This window comes from Dipodomys ordii, unplaced genomic scaffold (genome assembly GCF_000151885.1).
Source record: "Dipodomys ordii isolate 6190 unplaced genomic scaffold, Dord_2.0 Scaffold116, whole genome shotgun sequence".
Lineage (NCBI taxonomy): Eukaryota > Metazoa > Chordata > Mammalia > Rodentia > Heteromyidae > Dipodomys > Dipodomys ordii.
In genome coordinates, this window is record NW_012267332.1 from 108,562 (window position 1) to 120,092 (window position 11,531).

The following is an 11,531-nucleotide window of genomic DNA, read 5'->3' on the forward strand; positions in this document are numbered from 1 at the left end:
ATGTTGTTTTGATTTGCATTTCTTTTATGGCTAGAGAGGTTGAGCATTTCTTCATGTGTCTATTGGCCATCCTTCTTTCCTCTTCAGAGAAGTTTTCTTTAAATCTTTAGCCCACTTATTTATCGGGCAGTTGTTTCTTTGAGGATTTGTGGTTGGGGGATTTAATTTTTTGTTACAAGTATATTTTGGATATGAGACCCTTGTCCGTTGTATGAAAGTAGTCACTCTTGTATATTGTATCTTTGTGCTACTTTTGCTTCAAGCTTTGGTATGATCTATTTCCATTTTCATTTGTTTAATGTTGTTTTAAAATTCCATCTTACTTTCCTCAGATTACACTATTCTTTCAAAACATTTTTTTGAGTACACATGCATTTAGGAAGTTTCTCTTAAAGCTGTTGTCACTATCTATGGTCTAGTTTTATTTTGATAACAAATATATAGTATGTAATTTCATTTTGAATGTGTCAAACTATTTTGTAGCCTAGAATATTATCTGTACTAAAAAATATGTTCTAATGAGAAGAACATGTGTTCTGCAGTTGTTAAATTGCATATTCTTCAAATATCTATTAACTTCATTTGATTTGTGGCATTAATCTGCTGTGTTTTGTTAAATTTTGTGTGAATGATCTATTGATGAAATTAGGATATTGAATTCCATTGCTGGTAATGTATTTGAGTTTATTAAACTTCATGTCTAATGGTGTCTTTTATAAAATTGGATACTACAACATTAGGTGTATATACATTTGCAATCATTGTACCTTTTTTGTATATGACCTTTTTTGTATATGCCTTGTATATTTCATCAATATTTACTTAAATGTGTTTCATTGAAGAAATCCAAATGGGGTCTATTAAGCATAATCACTAATACTTTTATTTCAAATTTATTTTTTAAACACACATGTTATATATATTTGAACACACATATTAGACAAACATAACAATTAGTGATTTCAAACTTTCTTACCATTTATAGCAGGAAATTAGAAAAATCAGGTGTGTGTGTGTGTGTGTGTGTGTGTATGCACACACATGCATGTATGTTGGGCTTGAGTGTTGAACTCAGTGTCCTTGAACATTTTTTTAACTTGAGGCTAGGACTATACCACTTGGGCCTGGCTTACTTCACTTAATATAATTTTTTCCAAGCCTTTCCACTTCCTAACAAATGGGGCAATGTCATTCTTTCTGATGGAGGCATAGAATTCCATTGTGTATATATAACAGATTTTCTTGATCCATTCATCTACTGAGGGGCATCTGGGTTGGTTCCATATCTTAGCTATAGTAAATAATGCTGCAATAAACATTTTATTTTTTAAATCTTATTTTAGAGCTAAAATATATCTTTAATGTGAGAGGGTTCCATTGTGGTTTTATATATGTATATATTACACTTAAAACAAATTCACCTCTTCCATTGTATTCTCATTTCTCTCTTTCCTTTCCCCCCTTTTCAAACAGTGTTTGGTTGGGTTTCATTATGCTTTCCTATTGAATCAATCACTTACTTGATCAATGCATGGTGGCCTTGGTTCCTTGTGATAGATTTTTGTCTTAAACACTACAAAACTACTTTCTGTTCATTTCATTTCTGCTTGAAGAACTCTTACTAAAGATAAATTCTGAGGAGTTTTCTTTGTGTGTGTGTGTGTGTGTGTGTGCGTGTATACTGTCATATTCAAAATCATTCTTTTTTTTCATAGCTGAGGACTGCGTTTAAGGATGTGCAACATGTACTTGCTAGGCAAATGTTCTTTCACTGAGCTAAATCTCCAACCCTAGGATTCATTCTTGACAAAAGTTTTCTGAAATTCTTTCTTATATCATTTCAAATAAGAAATTTACTGTTGTTATTCGTATAAAAATGCTATATCATCTAATATTAAGATTTTTTCCGTTAGTTTAATTTACAAAGCTTAATTATGAAGTGTTTAGAAGGGTTTTTAGGGAAGGTTTATTCTATTTTTGTTCCACTTAGATTTCTTAAACTATTACTTAAATTTTTCATTATACTAATGAGACAATATAAATCATACTATGTAACCATTTGTGTGTGTGTGTGTGTGTGTGTGTGTGTGTGTGTGTGTGTGTGTGTGTGTGTGTGTATTTCTGTGCCTGTCCTGATGTTTGGACTCAGAGTCTGGACACTGTCCCTGAGGTTTTTTCTCAATACTAGAACTTACCATTTGGGCCACAGTTCGACTTCAGGCTTCTTTTTTAGCGTTAAGTTCAAGGTAAGAGTCTTACAGCCTTTCCTACTTGGGATGGCTTCAAACTCCAGTCATCAGATCTCAACCTCATGAGTAGCTAGGATTACAGACATGACCCACTTGTGCCCAGCTCATCATGTAACTATTTTAAAAATATAGTTCAGAAATGTTAAGTACATATAGGTGAGCATAAATCTATGTGCCATTTTCATTAGACAGCTCTCCAGTTTTCTTTTCTATAGTCAGTGTAAATTGTGAGTCTGTTTTCTTTTTCTATGAGTTTGACTACATTAGATACTATTTATAGCCTTTTGTGTTTGTCTTCTTTCATTTTCCATAAGCTCACAGGATTCATCAATGTTCTAGCATTTGACAATTTTTTATTAAAGTGTGATTTAAATTCATTCCATGAAAATATCATTGTCTTCATTCACTGATAAATGGCCATTTATGATGTGTTATTTAGGTATTTGGAAATAATGCTGCAACAAACATAGATATGCAACTGTCTCACAGAGATCATATTTAGAATTCTTTCCACGCTTGCAAAAGTAGAATTTCTGGGTCAAATGTTAATTCCACTAAAAAATTAAGGAACTGTCGTGCCATTTTATAGTGAATTCCACATTTTAGATCCCTCATAACAGTGCACAAGTGTCTCAATTATCCACTTACATATTAGCCCTTTGTGATGACAGCTTTTATATAACAGCCATCCAAATTAATGTGAGATGTTATCTCATTATTCATTTGGGGTGTATTTTTCTAACAGAGTGATGCTGAGTACATGATTGTCACTTATGTGTCAAACATGACACAGTAGTCATTCAATTCCTTTGATTATTTCTGTTTTTAAACTTATTTTTGTGCAAAATGATTTTGAGTATATAGTATGCAAAAGCAAAGTATATTGAATTAGAAGATGTGCAACTTCATATAGCTATTATTTTCTTCTGAGAGCACATAGAATTTGGTCTCTTTTACATTTTTCAAAATGCTTGTTTTACAGTAATAGTAAAGTAGCATGTGGACTAGAGGTCTTGAAATTTATTTATACGTTTTTGACCAAGATTTCTCAAATTCTCCAATAAGCTAAGTTTTTGGTCTCCACCTTTGAACTCTACTTTTATTATATCAACTATTTTAGATTTCACCTAAGAGAAAGATTATTGAGGATGAACTTGGGGCCCATTATGTTACGTGAAATAAAGCAGACAGAAAAATCAACACTGCATTGTAACCACTTAATGAGACCAAGATAGAGAAAGATATACTTAATCCCTAACTTATCAATCAAACCAACAAATATGTTAGGATAAAGTTTAGGAGACCTATATAACTTTTGTTCTTGTGTTTGGTAAGAGAAGAATTCAGGCAAAATGTGAATCTAAGTAAAAAATAGTGACAGAAGTTTGTTAGAGAAAGAGGGCATATGGCAGAGATATGCCATGGTTCTGCCTATCTTAGCCATCTTCTTTCTTACCTCCGGCCTTAGTTAAAAACTGAGAATTGGAGCTCATGAAGATGGATTTCTGACTGGTGGGTCTCCTTTCTTTTTCCTGCAAAGTTGTAAGGCCTCAGATTTTTCTGTCCCATCCTTATTTAATCCTGGGCTTGAACTGTGGGCTGGAGAGCTGTCCCTGCGTTCCTTTTGCTCAAGGCTAGTGCTATACCACTTTGAGTCACCGTGTCACTTCTGTCTTTTTCTGTGATTAATTGGAGAACAGTTCTCAAGGACTTCCCTGTCCTTGCTGGCTTCAAACTGTGATCTTCAGATCTTAGCCTTCTCAGTGACTAGGGTTATAGGCATGAGCCACTAGCACCAGCTCATCTGAGTGTTCTATAGGCTGAAATTCCCTCATAGACTTCTTTTCCACTAACTCATATCAATATATGTGGAATATAAAAATGTCAAACTCTTAGACACAGAAAACAGAATTTTTACCAGGTAGGGCTTGGGTGCTAGATAGGGAGTGAAAATTTGGAGATGTAGGTCAAAAATTACAACCATTCCATTAGAATTTAGCTTCACAATGAAGAAGTTGGGAGTAGGAGAAAAGAATTGGTGATTATTATTTCCTATTTATCCTTTCCCAAAAGAGAACTGGAAGTATTACTACCACTAATGTTGGACCTATATATCTGCAGTATAGTTAATTGATTCTCCTTTCTCTGTGATGATTACACTTATAAGAAGAAATAATATAGCACCAGCAATTTGTGAGCCTGATAATTTCCATGATGCATGAAAGAACCCAGGATGGAGAGTTTTTATTTCACTACTTCAGAAATGATAGTCACTCCTAATGTATGAGGATATATTTAAAATTTTCAAGTCAGAAATAAACAGAGGAATGTTTATCTGTAAGATTATCTCTTTATTTGGAACTTCAAAGTTTATGGAAATCTCAAAACAGCTTTATGAAGTCCTACAGTCGTAGATGAGCATTTTTGAAAACTATTACTACCTTTGTGTAATATCAAGTTTTGTATCCTAGTGTAAGAGCTGGATATTTGTAAACATTGCAGAGAAAGCAGATCATGTTAACTGATAAGCTGTCTAAATTCTCTTGTGAGTATAGAAACTCAGGTTTTCAGGTAGCTGGTAAAAGAGTAATCATCTGAAATGTGAGCTACGTTGTTGGTTAGGAAGCAATTACAAACTTGCTATATTTTGAGCTTAAAGTTTTCTTGGATTGGCCTATTTTACATGAATACAATTACATAATTCAAGGGTATCTTTTATCTTGTAGGACAATGTTTTATAAATAAAAGTAATCTGAGTCCCAGTTTCTACTTTCTGGTTCATTCCTCAAGGCCTAAATAATATGTCACAAATATTGCACACTTTAAGTCCTATTAATATTGCAAAAACTCATACCATTCTTTTATTTTTTATTGTTAAGTTAATGTACAGACGGGTTACAGTTACAAAAGTAAGATAAGAAGAGCATTTCTTTTTCCCTCATTTTCTCCCACTTCCCTCCACTCCCCTCCCCCACAAGTTATAAAGATCATTTCCAACATAGTGTCCAGTGAGTATAACTGTTACATTGTTCTACCCTTTGTCCCACCATTTCTGTAATTTCCCTTCCCTTCCCCAAATCAGATAAACTTATATACAAGAGAAAAGTTACAAAAATAAAAATAACAGTGACAACAGGGCATAAACCAAAGGGGAAAAAAGAAAGAAAAAAGAAAAGTGCAAACAGTACATTATACAAACATCTTGTTTTCATTTATTGGAGTTAATTTTGAGAAACATCATTTTATATGATCATATGCACCTGGATATTGAGCTATTGTGATCTTGTGCTAAGAATATCATAGACATATTCTAGTTAATACAAATGAGCCTACATTTCTTTGGATCTGGATTGCTTTGCTTAATATAATTTTTTCCAAGTCTTTTCATTTCTTTCTGAATGGGGCAATGCCATTCTTTATGATATAGGCATAGAATTCCATTATGTATACATACCACATTTTCTTGATCCACTGATCTACAGAAGGGTATCTGGGTTGGTTCCATATCTTAGTTATGGTAAATACTGCAATGAACATGGTTGTGGTGGTAGCTTTAGTGTGGTCCTCTGTGTGGTCATTTGGATAAATGCTCAGGATTGGGATTGCTGGGTTATAGGAGAGCTTTATGTTTAGTATTTTGAGGCACCTCTATACTGCTTTCCAGAGTGGCTGAAAAAGTTTACATTCCCACCAGCAGTGTAGTAGCATTCCTCTTTGGCCACATCCCCACATCTTTTATTATTAGTTTTCCCAATAATGGCCATTCTAATAGAGATGAGGTGGAATGTCAATATTGCTTTGATTTGCATTTCTTTTATGGCCATAGATGTTGCACATTTCTTCATGTGTCTGTTTTCTATCCTGTCTTCTTCAGATAAGTCTCTCTTTAAGCCTTTAGTCCACTTATTAACAGGTTGTTATTTCTTTGAGCATTTTTTGAGGGGGTTAACTTTTTGAACTCTAAGTATTATTTCAGACATGAGGCCTTCTCTGTTTTATAGCAACTAAAGATCTTCTCTCGATCGGTGGGCTTTCTATTTATCTTGCTAGCTATGTCCTTTGCTATGAAGAGACCGTGAAGTTTAATGCAACCTCGTTTATCCAGCTGTTCTTTGATTTGTTGTATTTATTAATCTTTACTTAGGAAGTTTCAACCTGTAGCATGGAGCCCCAGTGTTTCCTCTGTACCTGTCTGTAATATTTTCAGGGTATTTGATTTTTTTGTACACTTTTTATTGTAAAAATACTGTATAAGGGCTGGGAAGGTGCCTCAGTGGTAGAGTGCTTGCCTTGCATGCATGAGACCCTGGGTTTGCCTCAGCACCACATAAGCAGAAAAAAAACTGAGAGTGGCGCTGTGGTTCAAGTGGTAGAGCACTAGCCTTGAGCTGAAGAGCTGAAGGACAGTGCCCAGGCCTACAGTTCAGGCCTCATGACCAGACCAAAAACAAAAAAGGAAATATTGTACAGAGTGGTTGCAGTTGCATGAGCAAGGTAATGAGTACATTTTCTATTGAGCATTGTTGCCTCCTCCTTTGTTTTTACTCTACCATTCCTTCCCTACCACCTCCACAACTACCTCCCCCTACCCCCTCCCACCGAAGTTGTAAAGTTCAATTTCAACATAGCGTCTTGTACATCTCATTGTTACAATGGGCCAACCTGTATCCCTATTTAAGCATTTTGTTGTTTCCTTTCCTCTCCCCGAATTAGAGAATTATATATACAAACCACACCATACTAAAGCTACCAGCACAACTATGTTTATTGCAGCATTATTTACCATAGTTAAGGTATGGAACCAACCCAGATGCCCCTCAACAGATGAATGGATCAAGAAAAATATATATATATATATATATATATATATATATATATATATATATATATCTCACAGACACACACACACACATATATATATACACACACACACACACACACACACACACACACACACACACACACACACACAAAGGAATGCCATGCCTCCATCAGAAAGAATGTCAATGCCCCATTTGTTAGGAAATGGAAAGATTTGGAAGAAATTATATTAAGTGAAATAAGCCAGGCCCAAAGAAACTCAGGTCCCATGGTTTCCCTTATTTGCAATAACTATTATATGTCTAAGACAAGCAGAAAAGGTCAAAAGCTATGTATATATGACTATATAAGATGATGTCAAGTGAAATGAACCCCAAGATAGGGACACAAATAATTTTTTCTTTCTTGCTATTGTTTCTAAAGTATTTATAATGTACCATGTGATTTTTTTCTTTGTATGTTCCTCCTCCATGGTATAACCCCTGTTTTCATTATATTTGATGTCAGTGCCCTGCATCTTGTAGGGTATTTGATCTTACATTGAGGTCTTTGATCCATTTGGCATTGATTCTGTTGTAGGGTGATATATAAGGATCTAACCAGTTTTCTACACATATAGCCAATTCTTCCAGCACCATTTGTTGAAGAGACCGTTTTTCTTCCATCTAAACACACTATTCTTTTTCATCTTAACTGTTTATCGATTGGAAATTGTGGGAATATAATATACACTACCACCATACATAAATATCATTGTTACCAAATCATACAAATGTCATGAATAAGGAAATCATTCAAATTATTTACAAAATCTTCCCACAGTGGAGACAATTATTGTAGAGTAATAAAAGTATAACAAATATGTTAAAAATTCTACCTTTGCATTCTCCTGTAAAAAAAATATAGTGCTTACAGAAGACTCACATTCACACAATCCAAATAAAATTAGAAAGTGTGTGTGCGTGCATGTGTGTGTGTGTGTGTTGTGTGTACGTGCTCACGCACAGGTGTGCACATATGTGTATGCCAATCCTGGAGCTTGAATCAGGGCCTGAACACTGTCACTAAGCTTTTTCTCTCAAGACCAATGCTCTACCACTTGATTCACAGCTCCACTTTTGAATTTTGGTTGATAATCACAGATAAGAGGTTCTCAGACTTCCCTGCCTGTCTGGCTTTGAACCCTGATATTCAGATTTCAGCCTCCTGAGAAGTTAAGATTATATGTGTGAGACACCATCGACTCTCACGGGATTGTTTTCACTGTGTCCTTGAATGAAGTGTGATAAGAATAAATACAGATCAAAGAAAAATAGAATATTTATCAGGTTGTTAGTTATAATTCCCTTGGAAGAAACAACACATCCTGTAGGGAAAATTCGGGTAAACACTGGAGGCAGATCAGTCTCTCTCTAGGGCATAACACCCGCATTGCAGCTGACAGCTTAGAAGTCTTCACATTTGTTGTAGTCTGTTTTCACCAGCATTAGGGCTTGAACTCAAGGCTTTGCTTTCTAGGGAAGTAATTACAGTTTGGGCTTGACTGTAGGAAGGCACTTTAGTGGCCTTAGTAAAAGGGGAAATTTTTAGTAATGAGGACATGATTTGCTACAAAGACTGCAGGAAATAATTTACTATTAATATTTTAAAAAGGAGAATATGTAGTAGTGTAAGGAAACCTTCTAGTCTGGCCCCTAACTATGGCATTATAGTCAAGAAAACATGTTTGAAATATCTGAGGTCTTTAAGGTCTTTATGGAACTTTAAAGTAAATTAAATTTGTATATAAAATATATGTACATAATTATGCAAACTCACTCCTTTATGAGTTGTCTTATATAACCAGTTTCAATATCTGAAGTCTCTGTTTTAACTTAAGCTGGGGAATACCATTTTACCTGTGAAGTCCCATTTTATCAAACCAAATTCTAAATGCAAAAACAATTATATTTCTGTCTTGGTAATTGAACCTTCACATATTACATATGAACGCTATGCCTTGAACCATGTCTCCAGGTCTTTTCTTTGTATTTTGCTTCAGGGATAGGGTCTTGCTAACTTCTCAGGGGCTGGCCTTAAATGTTCAGTTCTTATGTCTCAGCCCCTATGTAGATGAAATTAGAGGCCTGTGCCACCACCACCAGCTCAAAAAAGAGATTTTAATTTAGTAATACTATGTTAGACTGGCTGTGTATATTATGGAATATATATAAATGTGTGTGTGTGTGTGTGTGTGTGTGTGTGTGTGTATAATGGGAACCAGGGCAATAGCAAACATAGGCAGGAATACAGTTAAAGTGAATATACCTGTTTTCATCTGTTTTACATTTTTTTACCTTATAAAGATTATAGAATGAAGAGGAGAAGAAAGAAATGCAGATAAAAATCCAATGTACATCCTACAACGTTAAGAAGAGTGAGGAAGGGTGGGAAGGGGAGGGGAGAGTGACAATATTGGAAGGGGTGGCATTGCTCTGGAGATGTATTCATAAACTGCTTTGTTAAATTCCTTTGTACAACTACTATAATAAAAATGATTTTATTTTAATTTTTTTATTCTGAAAATACCATACAAAAGGGTTACAATTACATGGACAAGGTAATGAGTACATTTCTTATCAAGCATTCTTGCCTCCTCCTTTGTTTCCCCTTCTCATTCCTTCCTATCTCCTCCCCTCCTCTCCCCCATCGCACCCCCGCACCCCCAGCCAAAATTATAAAGTTCATTTTTCGACATTACGTCTTCTACATCTTATTGTTGCAATGGGTCCACCTGTATCCCTATTTAAACGGTTTGCTTTTTCCCTTCCTCTCCACAAATTATACCAACATCAAATACAGTGAAAAGGGGTTATACCGAGGGGGAGGGACATACAAAGCAACAAAGAAATCACCTTATAAATATGTTGTGATCCTCCTCCCAGGCTAGTCCAGTAGGAGGAGATCTGCTTTGAGTATCACAAAAGAGGGAGATGGCTGTTTCCTCTAGTTTGGAGATGCTGTGATGAAGCTAGATTCTGGGTAGGTTTGAGGCCTTTCAGCAAACAGTAGCTTTTCCCTGAGGGGCTAGCTCCTGAGACACACACAGAGCCCAGTCTGGAGCCATTCTCAGGGTTTATGTTTACTGAATTTCAATTGATTGTCCAGGCTGTTGTAGGGAGGGGCAGCCTCTGGCTCTGTTTACCCAGTGAAGAAAGTCACTCCTCTGGGGGTAGAGCTTTCACTGCCTGGGCTGGGTGACTTTTCCCTGCATGGAACTGAGCCTGGCAGGTAAGGTCAGGTTCCTGTGACCTGCTAAGTGACTCTTTTGTTTTCTTCCAAAACCTGAGTTGGAACTAGCTGTTCAGCAGGACCTTTGTTAGTATCAATGATGGAGATCTCCGGTGGTGGGAGAGGGGCGGCCTTCCCTCCTCTGCTCCCTGACAAGGAGTAAGGATGTCAGGGTTCTATTCATGCCAGAGTCTTGGTTCTTGGGCTGTCTCTGGTCTTCGATCTGCAGGATGATGATATCTGGTCCTTGTTAGTTTTTGCTGGTGGTGAGTAGAATCCACTCACCGGCTGGATCTGGCGCCTTTGTTCCAAACTTTCTGTGTTGTAGGTATGGAGGTCGCAGCTGCTGCTGCCACAACCGCTGCGGCTGCAGCCGGGGCTACTGATAAGTGTTCAGATCTGTCTCCTTGCCTGGATTTTTCCCTCTCTGGCCAAACTCTCTGTACTGTGATGGCACACTTGGTGTGATTCTCTAGGTTAAGACTGTTCACTGGAACACTAAAACTGCTTTTTATGAGAGAGCTTGTTTAGCTTCTCTTCTGCCATCTTCCTCTGACTCCAATAAAAATGATTTTTAAAAGATTATACGAGGTACCATCTTTAAATTTTGTAGGGTCTGTAGCTGTAATTTTAATTTGACATTCAGTATTGGATACAACTATGATGCTTTGTCAATTGGTGTTTTAGAGTTATAACTTAATATGTAAAGTCTATACTTTAGAAGCCTCAGAGCCACAACTCTTTTTTTTTCTATTACTGGGGTTTGAAATCATGGCCTCATGCTTGATGGGCTTGCTTTCTTTAGTGGTGCTTTACCACTTAAGCCACATCTCCAGCCTGTATTTTCTGCCCAGGCTGGCTTCAAACTTCAGCCCTCTAGAATGTAGGCTCATTGTGGCCTTTTAATGAACTTTTCTTTAATGAACTTTTTATTTCATAAAATATTTAAGTAAATTTTAGACTTCTAAGTAGGTCAAACTATGGAATATTTTTAATTTAATATTATTTAAATATTTTTTACTTTGTTTCCTTCTCTTGTATTTAGGCATGAGTCACCAGCACTCTGCTAACTAGTCAGACCATTTTAGAGATAAAGTGGGCTTTTCTTGGATTGAGGAAGGGTGTTTCTTATGATTGTGGGAAGGACAATAACATTAAAGAGAGGTTGAAAGTTCAACCCCTTTCCCTTAT

The 11,531-nt window shown here is 36.1% G+C and overlaps 1 pseudogene across 1 annotated transcript in view; it reads left to right on the forward strand.

Annotated features, from left to right (window-relative positions):
* LOC105995196 overlaps positions 1-10,726 on the forward strand; it is a 24,191-nt pseudogene extending 13,465 nt beyond the window's left edge. Inside the window, exon 2 of the transcript XR_001175554.1 lies at positions 10,669-10,726. The product of XR_001175554.1 is annotated as a protein transport protein Sec61 subunit beta pseudogene (transcript). The remainder of the gene's footprint in view (positions 1-10,668) is intronic.
* Positions 10,727-11,531: the final 805 nt, after the last annotated feature.